This window comes from Mustela putorius, unplaced genomic scaffold (assembly GCF_011764305.1).
Source record: "Mustela putorius furo isolate JIRA1106 unplaced genomic scaffold, ASM1176430v1.1 tig00000407_pilon_pilon_pilon, whole genome shotgun sequence".
Taxonomy (NCBI): Eukaryota; Metazoa; Chordata; class Mammalia; order Carnivora; family Mustelidae; genus Mustela; species Mustela putorius.
In genome coordinates this window covers 5,650,210-5,672,819 of record NW_025421373.1, presented here as the reverse complement: position 1 = coordinate 5,672,819, position 22,610 = coordinate 5,650,210, and positions in this window count along the sequence as shown.

The window sequence follows — 22,610 nt, the reverse complement described above, 5'->3', positions numbered from 1 at the left end:
CTTTTACCTGCTGCTCTTATGTCTGGTTCTTTAAGAATGACATTCTATCTATAGTCTTTTTGGGATTTATTTTTTGAAAACCTGGTAATGATTTATTACGATGGGTTCATTGATCTATTTATGGCAGTAACATCCTTTGGAAAGTGGGTTATGCCACAAAAAATAGAATGTGAGCAGCCATTCTGTGAACAAAAACAAAGGAATCTGACTTTCTGGACTTAATCATTCTATATGTCATATATGTAACAAACTGGTCATGATCCTTTATAGGTAGAAGCATAATTACCTAACTTAAAATCTAAAACATGATTTCATAGGAAATGTAGTGGGGAAAAAAAATCTTCTTTTTTTTTCAGTGCTAATCTATCTCTTCCTTAGAAGTTCTTAGTTACTTTGAATTTTTTTCCCATCTCATTTAATAGTTATTTAAAAATCTTTGTTAAGAGGAGGTGGTATGATATTGTGGAAATGTTAACTGACCAAAAGTCAGAGCCCGAGTTTTCATCTTAGCTATACAACTAAATAAAATAGCTGTGTGACATTAAACTGCATTTTTAATCTCTTGTCCTCATACGTAAAGTAAAGAGATTAAATCCTGAGGTGTCATCGAGCTCTTTTTTTATGGCGATACAGTAGATGTATGACATTGTCTTAGTTTCAGGTGTATAACATAGCGATTTGATCTATATATTACAAAATGATCACCACAATAAGTCGAGTTAACATGCATCACTACACATAGTTACGAATCTGTTTTCTTGTGATGGGAATTTTTTTTTTTTTTTTTCTTTTTAAACAGGGAGAGAGAGGGAGAGAGGAAGGGAAGGGGAGGGGCAGAGGGACAGAGAGAATCTTAAGCAGGCTCCATGACCAGCCCGGAGCCCGATGTGGGACTCTACCTCACAACCCTAAGTTCATGACTTGAACTGAAATTAAGGTTTGGATGCTTAGCTGACCAAGCCATCTAGGTACCCCTCTGGTGCTGAGACTTTTATTTATTTATTTATTTATTTATTTTTAAATATTTTATTTATTTGACAGAGAGAGCACAAGTAGGGGGCTGGCAGGCAGAGGAAGAGGGAGAAGCAGGCTCCCCACTGAGCAGGGAGGGCAACTTGGGGCTTGATCTCAGGACCTTGGGATCACAACCTGAACCAAAGGCAGATGCTTAATGTCTGAGCCATCCAGGCACCCCAGTGATGAGAATTTTAAGAGGTATTCTCTTAGCAACTTTCAAATAGGCATACACTACTATTAACTAGAATGAACATGCAGTACTTCACATCCTCAGGACTTATAACTGAAAGTTTGTGCCTTTTGGCCATCTTCACACCATTTTGCTCACTCCCCACATCCCCACCCCTGGCAACCACCAATCTTTTTCTGTATCTATGAGTTTGTTTGTTTTAGGATTCCACATATATGTTTGGACCTACTCTTACTGTTCTTAATGGTGGGGTAGGTATAGGTAACTTGAACTATCTGCTGTTACTGAATTTTCCCCTATTCCATAGCATGTGAAAGTTCACCTAAAATAAATTATAGAAGCTGTTAGATAGGATGAAGAAAATAATTTTGATTACTGACAAGAATCCTTTAAAATAATTCAACTTGTATCTTTGAGAGCATAATTTTTATTTTAACATAATAAAGGAAGTAAACAACTATAAGAAAAACAATAGTAACTATTTTAACCATATACGTGGCATGAAATAATGCTGAGAAAACACACAAAAATTTTTAAATTATCCTATCATGATGGAGTTTAGACCAATGGAAGATGAATATTATTCTATACCAATATCCCAGACATGATGGATTGATTTTATCTCATTGGTCTTTCTCAGATGTCAATGCAATTAAAAATGTATGATTGTGGGTGAACAATGGAATATTTCAGTACTAGACTAGAATGGGTTTTCTTAAAGTCTTGAATTCTCATGTTTCAGGTTCAAGAAAGACCATCGTTTTCATCAGTGAAGAATTCATTTCTTTCTCATGAAACATGATATTGGCAAAAGCAGGGCGAATGTTTTTGGTAATTTTTTTTTTCTCCTTAAGGTGTTTTCAGGTATATCAAAGGAAAGACTTTTTTTCTTTTTCCATTGGGCAGCCTCCAGTTCTGGTCAGGTCATCTGCTGTTTATCCTGCTTTCACAGAGCACATGTTGACCCAGAGGAAAGAGTAATTTTGTCATTTCCTCTCTCCTCTGAAACAACAGATACAAATTATATATTTGCTTAAATACATCATAATTTTCTGGGAACATGACCAAAGAAAGATGAAAGTATGGATTTAGCAATTTAAACAAAATAATGAGATCAAACTGTCTTGGCTAGAAGGTATTTAGAAGTACTGTTTGGTTCAATCTCTACCAGTAATGGTATCGCTTGAAAATCACACACTGCCCATATTTCTACTCATTATTAAGGAATACCAGCTATTTAAAAACTCTTTTAAAACTAGAATGCTCTGCTTTTTTAACTAAAGAAAAAAAAAAAACCAAAAACCAACCCTCCCCCTTCAAGCCTGAGAACAACTCAAAAAACCAAACTCTGAAGAGTTCTAAATTAGAAAAATAAAACAAAAAAGCCCAAACAACCCCACCCCCGCCATCTTCTTTATTTGCAGATACTTGACTGCCCCAGTTTCCATGATGATGTAATAGAAGATATTAAGTTTCTTAAGTTAACAGCTTGATATTAGTCATTTCACTGACTTATAATACCTCTGAATAGTACAATATTTGACAGATAGGCTTTTAAGAATTTTGCTGATTTTTAACCTGTTAACTATTAATTTATGTTCTTTTAAAAATTTTTTTTATTTTTTATAAACATATAATATATTTTTATCTGAGGGTACAGGTTTGTGAATTGCCTGGTTTACACACTTCATAGCACTCACCATACCACATACCCTCCCCAATGTCCATAACCCCACCCCTCTTCTCCCAACCCCCTTCCCCCCAGCAACCCTCAGTTTCTTTTGTGAGATTAAGAGTCACTTATGGTTTGTCTCCCTCCCAATCCCATCTTGTTGCACTTATTCTTCTCCTACCCCCTTAAGCCCCCATGTTGTATCACCACTTCCTCATATCAGGGAGATCATATGATAGTTGTCTTTCTCCGCTTGACTTATTTCGCCAAGCATGATACCCCTAGTTCCATCCACATTGTCGCAAATGGCAAGATTTCATTTCTTTTGGTGGCTGCATAGTATTCCATTGTGTATATATACCATGTCTTCTTTATCCATTCATCTGTTGATGGACATCTAGGTTCTTTCCATAGTTTGGCTATTGTGGATATTGCTGCTATAAACATTCGGGTGCACGTGCCCCTTCGGATCACTACGTTTGTATCTTTAGGGTAAATACCCAGTAGTGCAATTGCTGGGTCATAGGGCAATTCTATTTTCAACATTTTGAGGAACCTCCATGCTATTTTCCAGAGTGGTTGCACCAGCTTGCATTCCCACCAATAGTGTAGGAGGGTTCCCCTTTCTCCGCATCCTCGTCAGCATCTGTCATTTCCTGACTTGTTAATTTTAGCCATTCTGACTGGTGTGAGGTGATGTCTCATTCTGGTTTTGATTTGTATTTCCCTGATGCCGAGTGATATGGAGCACTTTTTCATGTGTCTGTTGGCCATCTGGATGTCTTCTTTGCAGAAATGTCTGTTCATGTCCTCTGCCCGTTTCTTGATTGGATTATTTGTTCTTTGGTGTTGAGTTTGCTAAGTTCTTTATAGATTTTGGACACAAGTCCTTTATCTGATATGTCGTTTGCAAATATCTTCTCCCATTCTGTCAGTTGTCTTTTGGTTTTGTTAACTGTTTCCTTTGCTGTGCAAAAGCTTTTGATCTTGATGAAATCCCAATAGTTCATTTTTGCCCTTGCTTCCCTTGCCTTTGGCGACGTTCCTAGGAAGATGTTGCTGCGGTTGAGGTTGAAGAGGTTGCTGCCTATGTTCTCCTCAAGGATTTTGATGGATTCCTTTCTCACATTGAAGTCCTTCATCCGTTTTGAGTCTATTTTCGTGTGTGGTGTAAGGAAATGGTCCAATTTCATTTTTCTGCATGTGGCTGCCCAATTTTCCCAACACCATTTATTGAAGAAGCTGTCTTTTTTCCATTGGACATTCTTTCCTGTTTTGTCGAAGATTAGTTGACCATAGAGTTGAGGGTCTATTTCTGGGCTTTCTCTTCTGTTCCATTGATCTAAGTGTCTGTTTTTGTGCCAGTACCATGCTGTCTTGATAATGACAGCTTTGTAATGGAGCTTGAAGTCTGGAATTGTGATGCCACCAACGTTGGCTTTCTTTTTCAATATCCCTTTGGCTATTCGAGGTCTTTTATGGTTCCATATAAATTTTAGGATTATTTGTTCCATTTATTTGAAAAAGATGGATGGTACTTTGATAGGAATTGCATTAAATGTGTAGATTGCTTTAGGTAGCATAGACATTTTCACAATATTTATTCTTCCAGTCCAGGAGCATGGAACATTTTTCCATTTCTTTGTGTCTTCCTCAATTTCTTTCATGAGTACTTTATAGTTTTCTGAGTATAGATTCTGTGCCTCTTTGGTTAGGTTTATTCCTAGGTATCTTATGGTTTTGGGTGCAATTGTAAATGGGATTGACTCCTTAATGTCTCTTTCTTCTGTCTTGCTGTTGGAGTAGAGAAATGCAACTGATTTCTGTGCATTGATTTTATATCCTGACACTTTACTGAATTCCTGTACAAGTTCTCGCAGTTTTGGAGTGGAGTCTTTTGGGTTTTCCACATATAGTATCATATCATCTGCGAAGAGTGATAGTTTGACTTCTTCTTTGCCGATTTGAATGCCTTTAATTTCCTTTGTTGTCTGATTGCTGAGGCTAGGACTTCTAGTACTATGTAGAATAGCAGTGGCGATAATGGACATCCCTGCTGTGATCCTGACCTTAGCGGAAAAGCTTTCAGTTTTTCTCCATTGAGAATGATATTTGCGGTGGGATTTTCATAAATGGCTTTGATGATATTGAGGTATGTGCCCTCTATCCCTACACTTTGAAGAATTTTGATCAGGAAGCTATGCTGTACTTTGTCAAATGCTTTTTCAGCATCTATTGAGAGTGTCATATGGTTCTTGTTCTTTCTTTTATTGATGTGTTGTATCACATTGACTGATTTGTGGATGTTGAACCAACCTTGCAGCCCTGGAATAAATCCCACTTGGTCGTGGTGAATAATCCTTTTAATGTACTGTTGAATCCTATTGCCTAGTATTTTGGTGAGAATTTTCTCATCTGTGTTCATCAAGGATATTGGTCTATAGCTCTCTTTTTTGATGGGATCCTTGTCTGGTTTTGGGATCAAGGTGATGCTGGCCTCATAAAATGAGTTTGGAAGTTTTCCTTCCATTTCTATTTTTTGGAACAGTTTCAGGAGAATAGGAATTATTTCTTCTTTAAATGTTTGGTAGAATTCCCCCGGGAAGCCGTCTGGCCCTGGGCTTTTGTTTGTTAGGAGATTTTTAATGACTGTTTCAATCTCCTTACTGGTTATGGGTCTGTTCAGGCTTTCTATTTCTTCCTGGTTCAGTTGTGGTAGTTTATATGTCTCTAGGAATGCATCCATTTCATCCAGATTGTCAAATTTGTTGGTGTAGAGTTGCTCATAGTATGTTCTTATAATTGTTTTTATTTCTTTGGTGTTAGTTGTGATCTCTCCTCTTTCATTCATGATTTTATTTATTTGGGTCCTTTCTCTTTTCTTTTTGATAAGTCAGCCCAGGGGTTTATCAATTTTATTAATTCTTTCAAAGAACCAGCTCCTAGTTTTGTTGATTTGTTCTATTGTTTTTTTGGTTTCTATTTCATTGATTTCTGCTCTGATCTTTATGATTTCTCTTCTCCTACTGGGTTTAGGGTTTCTTGTTCTTTCTCCAGGTCCTTTAGGTGTAGGGTTAGGTTGTGTACCTAAGAACACAAATAAGGTTGTGTTCTTGTTTCTTGAGAAAGGCTTGTACCACTATATATTTTCCTCTCAGGACTGCCTTTGTTGTGTCCCACAGATTTTGAACCATTGTGTTTTCATTATCATTTGTTTCCATGATTTTTTTCAATTCTTCGTTAATTTCCTGGTTGACCCATTCATTCTTTAGAAGGATGCTGTTTAGTCTCCATGTATTTGGGTTCTTTCCAAACTTCCTCTTGTGGTTGAGTTCTAGCTTCAGAGCATTGTGTTCTGAAAATATGCAGGGAATGATCCCAATCTTTTGATACTGGTTGATTCCTGATTTAGGACCGAGGATGTGATGGGGAATGTTCCATGTGCTCTAGAGAAGAATGTATATTCTGTTGCTTTGGGATGAAATGTTCTGAATATATCTGTGATGTCCATCTGGTCCAGTGTGTTATTTAAGGCCTTTACTTCCTTGTTTATCTTTTGCTTGGATGATCTGTCCATTTCAGTGAGGGGAGTGTTAAAGTCCCCTACTATTATTGTATTATTGTTGATGTGCTTCTTTGATTTTGTTATTAATTGGTTTATATAGTTGGCTGCTCCCACGTTGGGGGCATAGATATTTAAAATTGTTAGATCTTCTTGTTGGACAGACCCTTTGAGTATGATATAGTGTCTTCCTCATCTCTTATTATAGTCTTTGGCCTAAAATCTAATTGATCTGATATAAGGATTGCCACTCCTGCTTTCTTCTGATGTCCATTAGCATGGTAAATTCTTTTCCATCCCCTCACTTTAAATCTGGCAGTGTTGTCGGGCTTAAAATGAGTTTCTTGTAGGCAACATATAGATTTTTTTTTTTTTTTATCCATTTTGATACCCTGTGTCTTTTGATTGGGGCATTTAGCCCATTAACATTCAGGGTAACTATTGAGAGATATGAATTTAGTGCCATTGTATTGCCTGTAAGGTGACTGTTACTGTATATGGTCTCTGTTCCTTTCTTATCTACCACTTATAGGCTCTCTCTTTGCTTAGAAGACTCCTTTCAATATTTCCTGTAGAGCTTGTTTGCTGTTTGCAAATTCTTTCAGTTTTTGTTTGCCCTGGAAGCTTTTAATCTCTCTTTCTATTTTCAATGATAGCCTACCTGGATATAGTATTCTTGGCTGCATGTTTTTCTGGTTTAGTGCTCTGAATATATCATGCCAGCTCTTTCTGGCCTGCCAGGTCTCTGTGGATAAGTCTGCTGCCAATCTAATATTTTTACCATTGTATGTTACAGACTTCTTTTCCCAGGCTGCTTTCAGGATTTTCTCTTTGTCACTAAGGCTTGTAAATTTTACTATTAGGTGACGGGGTGTGGGCCTATTCTTATTGATTTTGAGGGGCTTTCTCTGAACCTCCTGAATTTTGATGCTCGTTCTCTTTGCCATATTGGGGAAAGTCTCCCCAATAATTCTCTCCAGTATACCTTTTGCTCCCCTCTCTCTTTTTTCTTCTTCTAGAATCCCAATTATTCTAATGTTGTTTCTTCTTATGGTGTCACTTATCTCTTGAATTCTCCCCTCGTGGTCCAGTAGCTGTTTGTCCCTCTTTTGCTCAGCTTCTTTATTCTCTGTCATTTGGTCTTCTATATCGCTAATTCTTTCTTCTGCCTCATTTATCCTAGCAGTGAGAGCCTCCATTTTTGATTGCACCTCATTAGTAGCTATTTTGATTTCAATTTGGTTAGATTTTAGTTCTTTTATTTCTCCAGAAAGGCCATTATATCTCCTGAGAGGGTTTCTCTAATATCTTCATGCCTTTTTCGAGCCCGGCTAGAACCTTGTGAATTGTCATTCTGAACTCTAGATCTGACATATTACCTATGTCTGTATTGATTAGGTCCCTAGCCTTCAGTACTGCCTCTTGTTCTTTTTTTGTGGTGAATTTTTCTCCTTTGTCATTTTGTCTAGATAAAAGTATATGAAGGAGCAAGTAAAATACTAAAAGGGTGGCAACAACCCCAGGAAAATATGCTTTAACCAAATCAGAAGAGATCCCAAGGGGGGAGAAAGAGGATAAAAAGAGGTTCAGAAAGAAAGAAAAAAGAAAAAAAAAAGGAAAGAAAGAAAAGAAATAGAAAACGAATAAAGAAAAGTATAAAAAAGAAAAAAATATATATATTAGATAACGTAGTTAAAAAACGTTAAAAAAGAAAAGGGTAAAAGTTAAAAAAAAATTTAGCAGAAGAAGAGAAAAAAATGAAAAAGAAAAAAAATTAAATTAATTGCAAGATTAAAGAATCATAGGGACAAAGCCATGAGTTCCGTGCTTTGCTTTCTCCTCCTTTGGAATTCTGCTGCTCTCCTTGGTATTGAGACTGTACTCCTTGGTAGATGAACTTGGTCTTGGCTGGATTTCTTGTTGATCTTCTGGGGGAGGGGCCTGTTGTAGTGATTCTCAAGTGTCTTTGCCCCAGGCGGAATTGCACCACCCTTACCAGGGGCCGGGCTGACTAATCTGCTCGGGTTTGCTTTCAGGAGCTTTTGTTCCCTGAGCGCTTTCCGTAGAGTTCCGGAAGATGGGAATACAAATGGCGGCGTCCTGGTCTTTGGCCAGGAGGAGCCGAGAGCCCGCGCCCCACTCCTCAGTGCGCCCTCAGAGAACAGCGCCAGTAACTCCCGTCTGCCTGACCTCTGGCAGTGCTCCGAGCTCACCGAGACTGCGGCTGGTTCAAGGTAACCCTGAGCTGAGAGCTCACTGTTGGCTCTGTCTCTGTAGCTGGCTTCCCCGTTCTAATACCTGTAAGCTCTGCGATACCAGACACCCCCAATTCTTCTGTGACCCCGTGGGACTTGAGGCCACGCTGACCCCGCATGGGCTTCATCCAGGTTTAGCCTCTGGAGCGATGTCTCTCAGCGGAACAGACTTTTAAAAGTCCTGATTTTGTGCTCCGTTGCTCCGCTGCTTACCGGGAGCCGGCCCCTCCCCCTGGGGTGTATCTTCCCATCGCTTTGGATTCACTTATCTGCCAGTCCTACCTTTCAGAAAGTGGTTGTTTTTCTCTTTTTCTGTTTCTATAATTGCTGTTCTTCTTCTCTTTGATCTGCCGATGGATCTGTAGGTGTTTGCAATCTTTAGATAAGCTATCTAGCTGATCTCCTGCTAGCTGAAGTAGTCTCAGCTTGCTACTTCTCCGCCATCTTGACTCCTCCAATTTATGTTCTTTTATATGGATTTTATTAGTTCTTTTATTAGAAACTGTGGTCCTAAATTATATTATGTGGACCATGTTCAAAATTAATGGACACTCCATGCTTAAAGTTTAAATATATTGTTTTTTTTTCTCTTTAGGAAGCATATTCAAGTAATATGAGATCAGAATCATTGAAGTTACTTAATAAGAATGCAGGTTTCAAATCTCTGTTTCTAATGCTGATTCATTGTAAGATGTTGAGAATTTTTTTTTCCCTGATCTGTTGTAATTATAGTAATGAGGCACCTTGAAAATGTAAGCTGTTAATTAATAAGGCTGTTTCTAATTGTAGCTGCTTTATATCAGTGTCTGGCATTCTGAACAGTAATCAGATATTAATGTACCCTCACATACACAGAGTTCTAACCACCATGTCCCCACAATTTATTCTTCATCCACCCTCTCTGTTTAGCTCTCTCTATAGCTAGAGTCAGTCAAGTGCCTCCCATCTCTTGCAGTAATTACTGTATTGTAATATTTTTACCTTTAGGAAAGATAGAGTTTATTTTCTCCCCTAGATCAGTTCAACTTGTGTCATTGTCTTTTATTGGTCACATTTAATCTTTGCCTGTTTCTAAAGTGAGTTCTCTGAGTCTGTCTATACTTAACTTTTAAACGTTTCTCAACATGATAAACCTATTTCAATCACGGCTATAACTGGATCCCATTCCCTGACTGAAACGGAAATGATTTTGATAGGGATTTTGTAGCAGTTATAATACTTAAATGTTAAATGGGCACACTTTAAGGGAAAGTGTTATTCCAGTTAGCATGAAAATTTATCAGGCAGTTGGAGGTTCAAGACCATGACTTGAGCATGTCTAAAGATCTCACTGTAATCATAAACATTTATTTTTAAAAGAATAAAACTAATATGGTATTGGAAAACAAAATCTCATTTCGAAGAATTCCATGAAGATAAAAACCAAATGGAATTGGAATGATGGAAAAATCAGAAATGAGAGGATAGCAGCCACTGGAATCGAGGACAAGTATTATTTTTCTTGGAAGAGGCTGGTGAAGATCTAAGAACAGAGCTCTGCAATAAGAAGAGTGCCATATACAAATAGGCTTGGTTAAGGACTGGTATCAGGAGAATCAGTTAGCAATTGCACTTTAAATAGCTGTTCCCTCTGCATGTTCTATCATTCATGACTGTTGCCTTCTCTAAAGATGTGCACCTTCCAGTGGACCTGGCATGGACTCCTTTTGTGGGGTCTGAGAGAGCAGCATGGCAGAGCTCCGTGAAACTCTGAACTTTATCAGTTGACTCACATGAACATATGCCTCCACAGTCCCCCCACCCCCACCACACCGGTTTACCGAAATGGAGCTGTTGTTGAATTTTGAGCTGTTATAACTACAGGTGTGGGACTTCTCCACCTGATTCCTTGTTCTTGGCTCCCATTTCCCCACAAAGCTTGCTTTTGGACACATACTATCTACTTCCATAGAGCACAGAACCAAGTCTTAATTCAATGAAGTTAGGGTTGGGGAGAAGGGAGAGTTTATATAAATACAGAGGAAATTCCTGTCAACTGTGTAACCAGTTGGAAGTTCATGCATAAATGCACAAGCACCAGGAACACCAGGGTTATAGGGAAAACAAATAGCATGAAGAGGGACACAAAGATGAAAACTATAACAAATAGAAGTGTCTCAAAGGAAATAGAGAAAATATCCAACACAGCATTTTGAAAAAGTGCTAATTGTTAGTTTTGAAGAGATTTCAGAAAATCCCACTTGCCAAAAAGAAGAGGGAACCATAGAATGGGAAACACTTTGGGTAGTTAAACAATATGAATGCTAAAGTACAAAATTTAGTGAAGAGGATGAGTAATGGAATGAACATGGCTGAAAGGAAAATCGGTATATGGAAGATAAAGTTGGAAAAATCTCCCAAGTGTGGGATAAAACTTTGAGATGAGAAATATACAAGTATATTGAGCAAGTCTTAGTAGAAGTTCCATAAGAAAAGGAAATGAGTATAAAAGCTAAAAAGAGGGGCACCTGGGTGGCTCAGTGGGTTAAAGCCTCTGCCTTTGGCTCAGGTCATGATCCCAGGGTTCTGGGATCAAGCCCTGCATCGGGCTCTCTGCTCAGCAGGGAGCCTGCTTCCTCCTCTCTCTCTCCCTGCCTCTCTGCCTACTTGTGATCTCTGCCTGTCAAATAAATAAATAAAATTAAAAAAAAAAAAGCTAAAAAGAGAAAATTACCTTAAGTTGTGCAAAGTTCAGGTCTCAAGAGACCTTGAAGGTGAACTAAATACTAAGAAAAATTAATGAAAAAATAAGATAAAGTGTGAAAATAACTTGTTTCAGTTTAAAAATTCTTTTTTTTTTTCAGTTTAAAATTTCTAAGAGAAAAAAAAAATTCCTAAAAGCTTCTGGAAACATGAAGATAATTCATTTATAGGAGGAAAGAGCAATAATCTTTGGAACTCTGGATGCTTTGGTGCAGTGACTTAAAAATTATACCAGGATGACAGTCATTTTGTTATTCTCAATGATAATTTAAGCTTTCCATTAAACATTATCCAAAAATTCATATTTTGAACATGTACATACCCAGAACATTATACATGGTACAAAATATTAAGAAAAATTACCCAGTAATACTTAGGAGAGGAGAAAAAGTGAAGAGGATAAGTTGCAATGTAAGACAGAGTGACATCACAGTATAACTGGAAGAATCTTTAAAGGGAGTTGGGAGTCTTGTTATTGTTGACAAAGCAAGAATTTGAGGTAGAGGTATTTTTCTTAAAGCTACATTGATAACACTAGCAGAACTAAAAAGAACTACTCCTACTAGGGATTGACTCTTAGAAGCAATTCTAGGGTTGCGGAATTTGAGGGATTTTTACTTTTCTGCCTTTCTGTATTTCTTGAAATGTATTTTACCATGTAAGTATATGATTTTATAATGATAACAATGGCAAAAATAACTCATCTTGAAAAGAAAAAGTCTCATGTTCTTTGACATAGGATCAAAGAGTTTTCTCTTTTTAAAATTTCACAGATGTTTCAGATTTTTTTTTTTAAAACACTGGAAAGGGATCAAGGCATATGGTAGAAGCAGCATTATTAGGGAATGGCAATGGATGAAGGTGAGGAGGGCTGGAGACTGAAGCAGCTACTATAGGTCAGGAGGAGTTAGGAATAAAATGGATTATGATCAGACATCTAGCTCTTGCAGCAAGGAAAATTAACAGGCAGAGTGGGCTTCCTGCTTGTGACCAGTGTAGTTGTTCGGGGTCCCATGCTCAGTAGCATTCCTTGCTTAGGGTTTCCTGCTCTGTGGTTGCACTCTTGAAATTCTGAATCATTTTATCTTTGAATTTGTATTTTGTAAGAGAGTCCAGTGTAGTGCTCGAGTATGCACCTCGGGCTCTGAACCTAGGAGCCTTGGAGCTTTGGCCCAGGTGTGGTACCCCCAGCTCCGCCTTCCCACTTTTGTAGTATTGGTCCTCAGCCTCCTGGTTCCAGCCAGTTGGTTCTCTGGGTTCTGGATGGCTCATCCCCACTTCACCAAGACTGTAACCCTCTGGCTCACAGTCATGTTGGTGGGAGATGTGTATATTCTGATCCTGCCCTGATTCTGGGGGAATTTGGGCATTGGAACAGGGAAGGTAGGGGTTAGTCAAACATTTCATGGTGACTTAAGGTGGCATAAAATTGTGACCATCTCCTTTCCAGACCACCAGTGCCATGGTGCAGTCTGTAGGCAGTGTGGCTAGGGGCCTGCAATGGAGTGAATGTTAGTTGAAACTTCTCAAAATGCCTATGATGAAACCCTAATGTGATGGCATTTAAACATAGGGCTTTGGGAGGAAATTAGGTCATGAGGGAGAGCCTTCATGAATGGAATTAGTGCCCTTATGAGAAGAGACCAGAGAGCTTTCTAGTTCTCTTTCTACCATGTGTGGATGTGGCAAGAAGAGAGCCCTCTGTAATCCAGAAAGAGAGCAGTCACCAGAAACTCAGCCAAGCTGACTCTCTGATCTCAGACTTACAGCCTCCAGAACTGTAAAAAATAAATATTTAAGCCACTTAGTCTATAGTAATTTGTTATAGAAGCCCAAACTAAGACAGAGCATTTCCCATTGCCTGTCCAGATACCAAGCAAAACACAGCATGGCCATTGCAATACATTAAGAGTATACCTATCTGCTTTGGGGTGGGGCTGCAGGCCCAGGGGAAGGAAAAGACTGACTTCCTTGCTTCCAGCAAGTTCCATCACGAGGCCCTCAAATTATGTAGCCATCCCTAGAAGTCAATGCCGTGTAAAACGATGGCCATGACATCACTGGGCACTACCCTGCTCTTTCTGTGAAGGGCGGGGGTCATGATTCTGTCTTCCTATTGCCAAGAGGTGATGGAGTGTCAGGAATTCTTTTTGATCTTCATGCTGGCATGCTTGGCACAGCCATAGATACTTCCTGAGATGAATGGGTCCTTCGCATTCTCAGTAATATCTTCTCTCAGAATAGTGACCGGGCTCTCCAGTTCCAGATCACGTTTTTCTACGTAACTCACCTCTTTTGGCATTTTTATTTCCATGCATTTTGCTTTCTATTGTAGGCTGCCCTTATTTGTTTCTCAGGCTTTTCTTCTTTATTCCTAATCTAGTGGTTAGATTTAATTTATCTCTTACAAGACCTAAAAATAGGTGGAATTTTAGATTCTTACTAGTATTTATTCTCTCTCAAGCTATTTTTCATTTTGGAAATGGCATTTTTCAACATGTCATTATTTGTTCTTTGAGCTTATCTTGAATACTTTGTCTAAATCAAGATACAGTTCTCCTGAAATTTGGGAGTACATCTGTGCTTTTAATTAACTTTATTCCTGCTGATCTTCATTTGAGTTCCATTTGAAATAATTTCTGAGAACTAAAAGATCTATAAGGCTCAGTCCGGGGGCCTAGCAACTAACACATAAAATTCTCCCTTAGAATTTTTCGGGAGGGCTTTTGTAACCAAACAAATTGAGAGTTCATCCACCTAATGCACAGCAAGCCAGTAAAAACTGACAACCAAGCTTTTGCAGTGAAGAAACAGGCTGTTTATTGTCATGCCACCACGTGGGAGAGTGGGAACCTAACACTCAAAAGCCCTGAACTCCCTAATGGCTTGCAAGTGAGGGTTTTTAAAAACAAAATTTGGGGCAGGGGTCTTCTGAGAAGGTGGATGCCATTGATTGGAGGCCCGTGAGGTCCTGCTCTCAGGTGTTACTTACTAACTAAGACTTTGTTTGGTTCTCTCCATCTCAGGAGACTTGGAGTCTGAGAAATGTCTTTGTTCTGTATGTCAGAGATTTCATGAGTGTTGATTAACTACTGGTTGGGCAGGTCCTTTTGAGTGATAAGCACTCCTATCCCTTGAGCCTAGGCCTGTGTGTTCCCTGGCTGGTCCAGCCATGCCTGGGGGGTGATAAGACCTCCAGTGAGGTCTTAGAAGACAGACCCCAGCTTCACTGCCTCTACTTGAAGTAGAAATAAAATATATAAGTTAAAAGTCTTTTAAACCCACTTTATATTTCATTTTGGTGTTCAGTTGATCATTAGGCATATTTCATATAAAATTTGTATCAATGTTTCAGATAGTACCATCAATATTTCTTTATTCTTTTATATTTTCTCACCCAGCCACTAGAATGGTCCAGATCTCCTACTTTAGAAATAGCAAATAGGAAAGGTAGAAACAGAGATGAAGGTGAAGTGGGAAGAAGAAAGTGCATTAGACATTTTTGCCAGGTCACTGCGGCCTCCTAAGGCAGAGCTCGGAGAACACCTTGACAAACCTAAAAGTCATCCAGCTTTCATATTCTTCAATTAATATTAGTTGATAGCAGACAATGCGATAAATAGACTCATTATGATAAAGGCAGAAAAATGAAACTGTAATATTTTCTGTATCTTCTGTGTGCCAGGCATTGTACTAAATGATGTATTATTTACATATGATGTATTATTTTGTCTTCACAATCCCTCTGGGAATAGCATATTATCCCATTTTTGTAAGAGAGCAAAGGCTTGAAAATGATAATTTACCATAGTCCAACAATTGAAGACTGGTAGAGCTCAGTTTCATTCATAAGTCTGTCTGATTTTTGAATACTCCGCTGCACTACTCCGAGAATTCTATTCTTCCTTATTTGTATTTGCTTCGTTTTCCCTATAAACTCCGTGGACTAATATTGAACTTTAATTTTAACGAGACAGCCTGCTGCCTGACCTGTAAAAACCTCACCTTTTCTCTTAGGAGCCATCTTAATTTAAAGAGCTGCCAGTCCAGGAAGGGTCAGTAATCTCCTTCCTGTTGAATTATCATGCCTCATACACTTTGTTTTATGGCTTCAGATTAGAGCTGAAGTCCTCCCTTGTTATTCATTGCCTTGTTTCAGTAAGGACAGAGTTGGTTAATGTTTTACTGGGAAGATCCCCAGTGGTCACATTCTGGCATGTGAGAAAAATTGGATTTATTTATCAATATATAACCAGCTGTGTGGGAGATATCTTTCCCCACCCATTTTCTTCCTTGTTAGTTACTTGATTTGGGAGGAATGTGAATAGTGAAAGGAGATACAAATTTTGAGGTTTTGGTTCTTGAAAGAGAAGAGTCACTTCTGAGCCCAGTTTCCTAATCCTATGCCTCATAATCCCAATTTTTAAATTCTTAATTCAAAAAGATCATAGATAAAAGCTAAGCCAAAATCAAGGTGAGAGAGAAAGTTGTTAGCCATGTTAGCGGCACGGACAGTCATTCTTTGCAGTATTCCATTGACTTTGTAATTTGAAAACTACATAGTCCTAGATGAGGTTAGTTCAGAAGCAGCAAAATGAGAAGGATGACAGCCTAACAGTGCCAGCTACAACTGTGTACACAGTGTTTGGGGTTGGTACTTGAGAGACCTCCTCAGAAATCACCTTTTTAGACTTTTCTTTGAAGCTCTCTCATTTCCTCTCATTTTCTTCTCCTACTTTAAAAATTTTACTCAAGACATTTACATAATGTTTACTTTACAGAAAAATTTAATTCCATGAACAAAAAACTTCAAAAGCAAGAAAATAATCATGATAAAGTCCTTTGCTATTCCTTTGTATAGTTAGACAGTATGCGGCATCTCTGTAGTATAATCATTGTTTCATTTAGAGAATTTTTAACTAAAGAAAATGGTGGAAAGAAAGCCATTTTCTGAGTTCAGATTTAGCGTTCAGTTTTAGAATAATTAAAATGGTATCTGGATAGTTTAACCTATTTGTGTCTTCTCTGGGTTGCTCCCTGAATTAGTTTCGGACCGCATACCAAAGTACCACAGACTGGGGGGCTTAAAACAAAAGAAATTCATTTTCTCACAGTTCTAGAGGCTAGAAATCTAAGGTCAAGGTGTTGGCAGGATTCGTGTCTTCTGAGGCCACTCTCCTTGGCTTGCAGTTGGTCATTCATCTCCCTATGTCTTCCTTCCCATGCTATTTCCTCTGTGTGTGTCTGTGTCCTAATCTCTTCTAATCAGGACAACAGTCAATGGATTAAGTCCCATCCGCATGATCTCATTTTACCTTAATTCCCTCTCTAAAGATCCTATCTTCAAATACAGTCACAGTCTGAAGAATACATTCTGGTGTAGGAGAGAAAAAATAATTTTCCCTTTACCTTCTAGGTTCTTGTCTGAGAACCCCCATCCCTAATCATAAAATACAAATGAGCAGGAGAAAAACAAACATACTTCTTGTATGCTTCTTGTATACGTGGGTGATGCCCAGGACAACTGAGTAACCCCCAAAATGGCCTAAGCCATCACCTTACAGACCATCTTCAGCTAAAGACAAAAAATGTTTGTGGGTGGGCGGGGAGGTTAGTGAGGATAGGTTACTAGGAAAAACATAGTCAACAAATAACAAAGATGTGATTGTTATGATGCCTTCTTTATTGATAAGATTTTCCAAAGATTTAGTCATCCTTTTCTGCCTGGCACAGAGAGGGAGACATTCTTAAAATTGGAAATTTCCCTAATAAATGGAAGTTTGTCATACAAAGGGTTAACTCCTACCTGGATTTCAGAGCTTCTTTTGTGTCTATTGTTTCTTAAAACTAGCCCAAAATAATCAATATACCAAAAAGTGTATTTGGGATGCAAATTGCAAATTCCTCATTCTTTCGGGGGGTTAGGACTTTGACATGTGAATTTCAGGGGAACACAATTCGGCTGATAATACCCCCTAAAAGCTATTCGCAAGCTGGCAGGCAGAGTGTTCTTTGCTTAACACCAGTCAGACTGAGTCACTTCTCAGCTCACAGTTGCCTTCTTAATGTTTCCATCAGGTGCCTGGAGAGGAGGCACTCAATTCATATTTTTTGAATGAATGTGTGTTTTAAATATACTTTTAAAACTTCAGATTGGTGTTAACACCGGTTTAATCAAATGTGGCTCTGTCTACATTTTCTAAAAAAATTCCATATAATAATCATCTGTTTTGGCATTCCAGACTTTTTTGGGTTACGTTGTTTCAGGTATATTCTGTATGTTCAATGCATCCTAAAGAGAATTTGCAAGGCACGGAAAGGTCAAAGGTCAAAGATTTCATGACTCTGTCCTTTAGTCCTGGACAAGTTATCTTACGTCTTGTGGGCAGCGTATTTCTCAAAACAACATTTTATTCTAAATATTCATACAAAGTAGAGCAGGCCTTCTATTTGATGTAATTCTCTTGATATCAGAGAAAATGTGCATCAAACTTTCTATTCATAAAGTATAACATCGTGCTTTTAACAGCAGGCTCGGTAATTAGTTGGGCAATTAAGGGACCGTAAATTATAATTTTAACTCAGATAGACATCCTCTCTAACACCTTGGGAAGTCCATTTACCATTACTCTCTCTATTTTCCCATCTATAAAATAAGTCTAAATATAGCTGCTCCATAAACTTGCTGACAAACTAAAGAAAGATAGGTTTAGAAATGGAGGAAGTTTTGCAAGGTTGTCCGGGTAGGTCCCCAGCTTCCAGGCACATTAATTTTGTAAGAATGGACAGTTGGCCTTCTTTATTTTATTCTTGAGAGTTATATGTATTTGATGTGTTTTAATGTTATTTTTGTAGAATTTTATTTGAAGAACACTAGAAAGTGATTTTCATGTATTATAAGTATGCATCAGATGGAAAGCTAAATACTAGCTAATATCTGCTACAGAGGTGAATATATTTACCAGCTGCAGCTTTGTTGCATCTTATATTTCAAGGCCAATCATTAAAGTATTTAAACTAAGGTAATCTACTTTCATTAAAGGTATTAGTACCTGCAGATCCTGATTCACGGCCTCCTCTCCACAGATCCCATTCCGGATTTGGAACTGAGCTATAATATTTCTTTCTCTTTCTGAAATCACATGCTCTTAGAAGTTCTGGCTTGTATTTCTTTTCTTATTTTGTCACCTCTCTTTTTCTCTCTCTTGTTAATACATACTGTGTTACCACCAAGACCTTCAATCAAACCTTTTATACATTTTTACAGTTCTGCATTTCTGTTATCCCAAAGGGTTTTATTCCTATAATATTTACTGTTGGGCCACATTTATTCGTGTTATCTTTTTTTGGGAAAAAAAAAAAAAAAACTACACGTAACCTTTCTTTATACATACAGTTTTCCACTGCACTCTTCCCTTGGGACCCTGATGGAGTTGAAGTTCATAATACTTCAGAGGTAGCACATTTTAGAATGGTGTCACCTGGGTGCCCTACAGGAGTAGTTCCCAATTTGGGTATAGGATAAAGAAGTTTACCAATATCCTAGCCTCATAAGGTCATGTGTTAAAGAAAAGAATAATCCTGATGCTTATTAAATTCTTGACACCTCTTCAGCTGTCCATAGGTGTTAAAACTATGGTAATAGGGGGAGAGAGAGATGAAGCTCAGCTCCACATAAAAGAACAGTGGGGATATTTAGCTGGGGAGGGGGTGGAGTTTGTGGATGGAAAATTATCAAGAGGACACCTCAAGGGTAAGGGAAATTCTTGCTAAACTGATCTAACAATTGTTGAAGTCGGGCCAGGGTGAGGAGATAGCAGGTGTGAGATGGTAGGGCATGAGGGATTTGATAGATTTCAAGCATGATCAGATAGGGATCTGCTTTTCACAGATCCTTTCGTTTTCCTTTTTTCCACAAACAGTTATGAAACAATTTATTATTAATAAATTGTGTTTCTATAACACCTTTCTTCTGCCGGAGCTCCCAGGGTACACTATATACAGAAATAAAAGACAAACAAACAATTATTTCTTATACCTCTTAACTCTGCCTGTTGTCTGAAGCAATCATTGTTAATCCCAAGAATTTCGCAAGTATTTTGAGTTAAGTTCCATAAAATCATCCAGTCTTGGAGGATGGCAGCCTATTACGATGAAATATTTGGAGGATGAAGAGCTTTAAACTTTAAAAACAACTAAGAGATGTATGAAATCTGACTTTCCGGACAGAAAGAGCCTTGAAGAAAGTGAAGAAATCTGTAAATGTTATATATTTGGGGGAAGATTTTTATAAATATCTAGCCATATCTTAGCCAGAAGAACTTACTCTAAATAACTAGTCACTTTAAAGTTTAAAAAGTGTTTTTAAAAATCTAGATTAGTCAAAGAATTACTCAAAGAATATGATTAACTGTATGTTTTTGGTAAAATTTGAATAACTGTGATTAAAATGGCTAGGCTTTGTGCATATCACAACTATCTTTCATTAATTTGTCTTAATCTTCAGTTGCAAAAAGCAAAGAATGGGAAATCAGTTGAAAACAAAGTATACAGCATATAGCTCCAAAGCATCATGGATGAAAGTCTAATAAACATGGGATTATTTCAAAGACAGATACATATTGGATGTGGAAACAATGACCAACTTCTCATCGAGTATGACTGAACTCTTAGAATCCTATAAACATAAAATGTGCTTTTTTTCTTAGACCTCACTACAAATAAAACAAGTTCTATTTTCTTTTTGTTTATATGTGATAAATTTTCATGTCTGCGTCACTTAGATTATAAACAAGAATCATTGTCTGAGGTCAGATACTTTGGTATAGACTTTTAAAATTAACTCTTTTCTCTGGAGATTACCTAAAGTTTAGACATTTCCTTGATTCTGGTCACTCTGGGAATTAGGCTGTAGCTCACGGTAACTGACTCCTCTGAGGTCACTTGTTAGAGTTAATACCTTTAAAAAAAAATCAATAATTAGCACCACAACTTGTCTGAAACCAATTGATGATATGTAAGTCTATTTGTTTTCAGAGAATTCTGCACACTGACATGGTTCTTGACATCAGGGGGCAATGATGGAGTGGTTAATCATTTGTTCTCTAGCCTTACACATATCTGAACTTGTCATTAATCATCAGCATCTGTGGGTGTGCTTGCATCTTTTTTTTTTTTTTTGGACTGGTGAGTTTTAAAAAAAATATATAACCAGTGAATAATGATTAACAGAAAGTGTACGGAGAAATATCAGTGCTGTCAATTCATTGTTTTGTGCTTAACTTTTGCCAGTATTCATTACTACAGAAGAATATTTGAATGACTTCATGTCAACACTATGACAAGTGGTTCAATCTTTCAGAAATATTCATGAAATACTTCGAAGCCACGAAAATTTTCACTGTGGCACATAATGATAAATCATCTCTCTCTATTGCTCTTTGTGTGTATGCCTGGGTTCAGACTTGGAAGAGTATGTCCCTCCAAACCTGAAGTATATTTTAGGTGTGGGTTATTTCAGGGTCCTGGTTAATTTTCCCCTTAGCTGTGTATTTATTTCCACATGGTTTAAAAATTATTTAGATTCTATCTCTAAGTCTAACTGTATTCTTTCCAATTTAGTTGTATCTTAGTTACATTTCAGGAAGATTCTTAGACCTGGGGGTGGGGGGTGAATTCTCCATATACTTTCTGCCACCAGACACTAAACTGTCTAGGGTTGGCTCTGGCCTTAAGGCCCAAACACCACTCACATGGGAGTCTCAGTAGGCAGAGTTGCTTAGTCGCCTTTTGGTTGGGTAAAGCTGAGACTTTTTCTTTTCTATAAATTTTATCATACCTAGATTGGTCTTTTCCAAGGACAGAATTTTTAGCTGCTAGAATGTGAGGCACACAAACCATGGCTCTTGGCATTTACTCTTATGGGTCTGATCAGTTACCCAGTTGGACCTCTAGCATTCCGCTTTGACCGATAAGTGGAAAAATACATGAACAAAATCCCACATTGGTCAGATCTGGCTTCTATAAGCAAAGCAGTAGCCCTGTGTGACTTTATGAATCCATGCTCCTAATCACTGAAAACCCCAGACAAGTTTCTTTGACAAACATAGTCTCTGCCTTCTCTGTGTCATGTATTTGCTTCTTGAATCTCCAGTGCCTTACTAGTTCTTTTGTTTTTCAGTGTGCAGTGTTTAATCCCTGCTGTTTCCACCTCTAAGTCCCACGGTCTCATAGAATGTTTACAAGAAATAGTTCCAGCATTCCTTTTTGGATAGAGAAATCAGAATTTGGAGGATTGACTTGACTTTAATGATTGGAAATAGTGGTATTTCAGGCATTTGGCCCACGATTCACCTTTTTAAACCTTCTGTGGTATGTAGGAGACACTCAATAAATATTTCTTAAGTGAATGATTGAACATTGAATTAATCTTTAATGGTGCCAGCAAACCCCGTACCTTATCATGCACCTTCATTTGCTGGTTAAACATTTCAGGGTTTGTTTTATTTTTTACTCTGATACAGTCTGAAATTCAAACTCCTTATCTTGTCAGTCAAGTTGTAAAGTCATTTGCATCATACATATTTTCAATTTTACCTTGCATTGTGTCCTAGCAAAAGAGAACATTAAAAAATCATTAATGCTAATACTAAGTCATATACTTATTATATATAAATAACATACATATAGTACATTCTTTTTTTTTTTAATGATGGGTTGGGTACCTGAACATCACATATTAGGTATTTGAATATTATCTCTTTTCAAGACTACAAGATTCAATGTTGAGAGCCAACTGGATAAGATTCTCCTGTTCATTCATTTTTAGTGATGCTAACCTAAAATAATTATGATGATGTAGTGAATATATCTGTGGAGTATTTTTTTGGTTAAATTTCTTTGGCTGCCTGATACACATTTAGAATTTCTTCTTTATTTTTTCCTATAATTTTTAATTGTCGAAATGAAAAGAAAAAGTCAAATGAATACAACTTTAAATTAAGTATCAACATAAAATGATACACATTGTGAAATGTTATGATGAAATTAATTAGTGGATAAAAGCCAAGTTCAGGAAATCCTGGAAACAGGACTGTATGTATGAAATTGTAGTACATATTGAATGTGAACACTTCCCACCTGCTTTTGAAACATTTTAAAAAGATGAAGAAA